The sequence below is a fragment of the Ovis canadensis genome, chromosome 1 (assembly GCF_042477335.2).
Source record: "Ovis canadensis isolate MfBH-ARS-UI-01 breed Bighorn chromosome 1, ARS-UI_OviCan_v2, whole genome shotgun sequence".
Classification (NCBI taxonomy): domain Eukaryota; kingdom Metazoa; phylum Chordata; class Mammalia; order Artiodactyla; family Bovidae; genus Ovis; species Ovis canadensis.
Window position 1 is genome coordinate 107170666 of NC_091245.1, and position 6087 is coordinate 107176752.

Sequence of the window (6087 nt, forward strand, 5' to 3'; positions counted from 1 at the left end):
AGCTGCTCCTCAGTGTCCCCGCTAAGTCCCTTCTCAGCTCCCTTTGGTCTTCCTTGCTCCAGATCCTCAGCCTGTCACTGGAGGTGACAAACCAGGCTGGCTGGATTTGGGGGAACGACAGAGGAGACTCGTGTCTGTTGCGGCCTGGGAAGGGGTGGTAGATGAAGCTCAGTGTGGGGCCCTCCCCTGGGTAGGGGGAAGGGGTCCAGACGGAACAGTCTCCGCCTGTTACACCCTCCCAGCTCCAGACAGAGGGAGAATCTCCTAGCAACCGTACAGTAGGGGGCTGGGAAGAGGGTGGGGGCTGGGAAAGTGGGGCGGGGAACAATATCATAAATTATCCCTAGGCCCTCCCCATCAGCCCACCCTTCCTCAGTTGAGAGAGGCCTCCTTTCTCTCTCCACCTGCTCCTCGTTCATGATTCCCCTGCAAAGCTGGGCCCTGTTCGATGCCCCTTAGAGGTGCCCCTCTAACTCAAGGTGACCATTTTCGGCCTCTGCTTGAGCTCCAGAGGGAGAGAAGTCTCACCATTCCAGGATCTCTTGGGGACCTTGTTGGATGGAACCTCCCCTATGACTGGATGGAGGAGCCTGGGAGACTATTACTTTCCAATGGCCTCCTGCTCCTACTTCTTTTTTAGGTGGGGAGGGGGACAAGGAAGGGAAATTACAAAGCATTTTGTGACACTCACTCTACTTCTCTAAACAAAAGTTTTAGACTTGGGACCTCCAAGTCTTTAAGGGGCACCTGAGCCTCTCCCCAATCTATTCAAGCCTCAGTTCTCCTATCCCAACAGCCGGAGCCTGGGAAGCTCAATAATGTGGCTGAAACTGGGGGATGCTTCCTTCCTTACCTCTCAAATCAGCCATGTCAAGCCATAGGTCAAAGAACTGGTGCTCCAGCAGTATAGATCTTGGTTAGACATTGGAAACGACTTTCCAAGGCAGGAATAAGCAAGATCATGGAAATTCCTGGTTGGAGAGAGGAGAAGTCTGTCACAGAAACAGGAACCTGAGTGGTACTCTCTTAAATTTTACCTCATTAACCTCACATATTAAATAACACATAGGGAGTATTTAGCAGAGCCTGACATACAGTAAGCCTCCTTTTTTCTTTATTAAAAAAAATCATACATTAATATGAATTTTTATTGGGTGGATATCAGGAGGAAGGATAAATCCCCTGAGAACTATCTCCCATCCTCCAGGAACCCCATGGGAAAATCCGGATATGAGATCGTGCCCCGAGTACAAGATGGCAGCCAATTGCCATGGTAACAGCAGAGAAGGAGCCTGGTTGGTTGCGGGGGCAGCGCCGGGAAGCCAGCTGGTGCCGGATGGACAAGCCCGGCAGAAGGTAGCCCCAGCTGGGTGACGCTCATGCCCCCTGTGCCCAGGGCTCTCCCTCCATATGCCAGCCTCAGCCTGGCCCTTCCCTCCAGGCTGAAAGACTCCAGTGCTATCTGTGGGGGATGATGCCGAAATCATTGCCTGTCCTGACTCTCGCTTGTGTACAAGGGATGACTGCTCAGAGACAAAAGGCCCTCCTGTTCAAAGTCTCCCTGGCCCACAGGCCAAGAGATCTAAACCGGTCTGAATTTAGCGCATTCCTGACGCTGGTAAGGAACTGCAACAGGGACTTGGGAGGGTCCCAAGTGGTGGGGCTTGGAGGTACCATTTCGTACACATACAGTGTGCGCGTGGCGGGGGCGGGCCACAGTGTCTGGCTAATGTTCCCTCTGGTGAACTCTGAGATGAGGAGGCAGAGCAGGTCGGGGCCACGTGGGGAAATCGGGCTTCACTCTGCCCTCCCTCTCTTCCCAGAAGTGCTGGACAGTGTCCACACAGGGCCAGCGGGAAATTCTTCCTGAGAAGGATGAAAGAAGCTGTGGCTATGGAGTCCATTTTGCTGCTTAGTTAAAAACAAATGCCTCCCAAGCCAGTCTCAGCAAGATGCTGGCCCGCCTGAGACCAGAGAGAACCAGCCAGTCCACAGAGCCTGGCCATGCCTCCCAGACAGGCCAGAGTCCCTTTGCTCGTCTCCCCAGCAATCCACTCCCTCATTTCCAAACTTTGGAGGCCTTCCTTGATTGTCCTCACCTGTCTACAGTGGCCCCTTTAACTCTGCGTCCCTCATTTCCTCAGTGTCATTCAGAAGGGGCACTGGACATCTGCACACAGTCTTGTAAAACACTTTCATCCACACTGATCCATTTGACCCTCAGGATAACTATGGAAGGAAGCTAGGATCTAAGATATTAGGTTACTTGCCTAAGGTCACGCAGCTTGTAGGGCTTCCCGGTGGTTCAGTGGTAAAGAATCTGCCTGCCGATATAGGAGAAGCAGGAGAGGCAAGTTCAATCCCTGGATCAGGAAGGTTCCTGGAGAAGGGAATGGCAACCTCCTTCAGTATTCTTGCCTGGAGAATTCCACAGACAGAGGAACCTGGCAGGCTATAGTCTATGGGATTGCAAAGAGTCGGACCCCACTGAGTGGCTGAGCATGCACGCACACAGTAAGGGAGGGAAGACAGGATTTCTCTCTTGACCAGCCTGTCTCCAGAGTCAAAGTCCAAAACCTCCTTTTGCTGTTCTTCCTGCGGATGGAGCCCCTCCACCAAATCTGTGAGCAACCTATAAACTGAGGTGTGTCTTCTATCATTTTACCACTTCCAGAGCTCCCAGTCCAAACTTTTATTAGCTAGGAGAGCGTACACAATGGGGGTTGGAGGTAGGGGAGGTCTGACCCGCACTGATGACTAGTCTATGTGACGCTGAGGCCAGGCAAGGAGAGAAAAACCCCTGGGTTTGGAGACTGAAGGGACCTTAGACTCCTTTTGAGCTCTGGTCAGACTTGAATTTCTACCCTCCCAACACAGCTGTCTCTAGAGGAGTAGCTTCATACAGAGCTGGAGGGGACTCTGCCGAGAAGAAGAAAGAGGGTCTGTGTGGGGCCAGCCTCACACTGTGGGAGGGCGTGTACAGTTGGAGAAGGCAGGCTGGACAGGCCTTGCAGTCACACCTGGAAAGACATGGAAAGGGAGTCGGGCAGGGCCTTGGTGTGCAGAGGAGCCTGTCCTGGGAATGGCCTCCCTGGCCAAGTCTTGGCTTCTATTTCTTCTAGGACTTGATTAAAGCTTGAAGCCACCCCTTATCCTCCCACTCCTCCAACCCCATTCCCGCCCACCCCCAATGGGCACTGAGAGCTAAGCCCCCTCCCCTGACAGGGCCACTTCCACAGCCACTCACAGAGAGGCCTTTGTGCAGAGGCTGGGCCTGGGGGAGGGGCAGTAGGCAGCACCCCCTGCCATGCCCATTCCACCCTAGTGGCCCGCAGCGGCCCCATCCTTTCCTCAGTGTCTCTCCAGCCTCTCACCCCTTCTCTGTAAAGAATCTCCTCAGAGCCTTGGCCCACCCCAGATCCTCCCTTGCGCTCTCCATCACTCTCTCCTCCAGGAAGTTTCCAAGACCAAACCTCTGTTCTACACTCCAGTCCCCAGGGGCCCATCCCCAGCCCTGACTTCAGGGCACTCACGGTGCTGGGGACCAACCTTGGCTTCTCTGCATCTCCTGCCGGGGAGCTTCCTGAGCCTGCAGGTGTGTGTGGCTGAGAGGAGTGAGGGTGACTCTAGATGGGGGAGAGGCAGAGACCCTTCTTCAGGTGACACTCCTTTCATCATCCTCCGTTTGTTCAGTACCAGCCAAGAGGCAGTTAAATATCTGGTTGGTGCCGGGCTCAGTGGGCGGCTAGATTTGGGCATCCCCTCGCATGCTGCGGGTGGTTATGTGCTGCCCCTCAGCCATATTCTACACCCGGCATCTCTGAAGCTGTCAGCTAACTTCCCAGTACCCCTATCAAATCCAATTGCCTTGGTGAAACCCATGAGTCTCCTAATAACTGGATTTCTGACTCCATTTCCCATGTTCTCCCAGTCCAGACTCCCTCTGATGGACACTATGGTTACCTGATATGACCCACTCTTCCATACCTCCTTGCCTTTACATATGCTATCCACTCCCTACTAGGCACTTACTCCAACTCCTTAGACTGTTAGCCCCCTGCTTACCTTTGATCACATTTATCCCTTTTATTTGATTACTTATCTTTTGGCGCCCTCCAGGACGCCTTCCTCAACTCCCCTAAGGTATCCCAGGGCTTCAGCCCCTATGCTGTCCCCATGCAAAGGTCTTCCGGACCACAGCCTTCATACTATCTTGTAATCACTCGTATCTGCCTCCCCACTAGGTGTCTAGGCCCTCAAAGCAGCTTTGTATTCCACCTTCCTCTTCAACATAGCCCTTGGCACACAGTAGGCACCCAATAAATGCCTGTTGAATGAAGGAGCTTGACAGGTAAGGGAAAAGAAAGCATGGATATGAGAAGCACTACAAAGGACGAAGGGATGGGTTCTGATGTGAATGATCTGGGTGAAGGGGAAGGAAGAGGGCAAATCCCAGGATAATGCTCAGGGTTTGTACCTGAGGACCTAGAAATTTAACGATGCTCTTGATAGAGGTAGGGAAGCAGGAATGTGGGGCAAGTCTTGAAGCACAATACTGCGTGAATAAACATCTGAATGCCCTCTCTATGTCTGAGGTATGGCCATCTCAGGAGTTTTGGAGGGAGGCTGTACTTATATACCACTGCAGAAACTAAAGGATGAGACGGTTGGATGGCATCATCGACTCAATGGACACGAGTTTGAGCAAACTCCGGGAGTTAGTGAAGGATAGGGAAGCCTGGTGTGCTGCAGTCCATGGGGTCACAAAGAGTCAGACATGATTGAGCGGCTGAAGAACTTTCCCAGGTTTCCTTGCAACCAGGGCCTGGTCATCTGATCCAGGATTAGCCAATCAGATGCACCACTCCAGTCTGATCTAGGAGCCTAGTGGCAGGACCACAGGTGGTAGTAAGGGTACAAATCTTGACTTTAAAGAAATGAGTGTTAATAATTCCAAATGATGGTTGAAATGATAAAAAGTAAAAGGATGTGAGTGGAAAGGAAAAATAAACTGAGCAAAACCTTGGGAAACACTTCTGGCTGGAGACTTGATCTACGCAGAGGACTGAAGGACTAGAACCCGGAACACATATCAGGGATACAAGAGAAGAGCCAAAGGTGGAAGGAGAAGACCTCAGTATGAAATGTACCCCAGAGGTCACCAGGTTAACAAGGGCCACGGGGTCCAGCTGAGGAGCCTATGTGAGTGGCTGGAGGAGGTACAGGTGTGACCAGGCGTGAAGGTGGAAGCCAGACTGACGGGCGGAGGACAGAAGAAGAAACCCCATCTCAAGTACCCAGCAGCCCTGCACAGACCCCTCAGGCTGACAGAGTGTCCTGCCTGCCCCCATCTTTGCCCCTTGCCCCTCCTGCTGATACCCCTAGTTCTGATTCCTCCAGCTTTTTTTTTTTTTTTAAACTATTCATAGTCCTCCAAGTCCACGGACACTCATTAGTGGTCTGGAACTAAACTCAGCACAGAGACCTCTCTACCACCCCTGCTCCTGTGTGAGGCTCACGTCTCCTCTGGGCTGCCGTCCCTCATCTCGCCTTCCTTCCTTCTCTCCCCATCCTCTTTTCCCAGTTCCACTAGGAGGAAGATGCAACAACGTTCCTGGTCAGCCAGAAAGTCCTTCTTGTGGTCTCACCTCCCCGCATGCCCTCCAGCCGGGGCTGGCTCTCAGCCCACACCTGTCAGAGGCGGCCATTTTATAGGTTCCGGCTACCTAAGATGGTGGCCTCCCTCTTCCGTTCCCACAGCCTTGCTTCCTACCCCTGCCCCTTTCTTTCTGAAGCCTGAGCCCAACAAGGTGGGGGGCCAGGCTGGGGAGCCAAGGCCGGAGGAAGCAAGACAAAAAAAGGACAGAAAAGCCGGCCCCTTGGCATCTCTTTTTGGCATTTGAGTCCAGCTCAGGGAGGGAGAGCAGAAAGGAAGAAAGAAAGTAGTGTGAGTTTTTATTTCGGTCTTCTTCCTGTCACCTCCCCCTTCCCAACACACATACTTTGATGAAAACAAAATCTCTCCCCTTTTCTCTCTTCTCCGGCCCCCCTCCCCTTTTCTCCTGGCTCCTACCAAGAGCCTCCTGG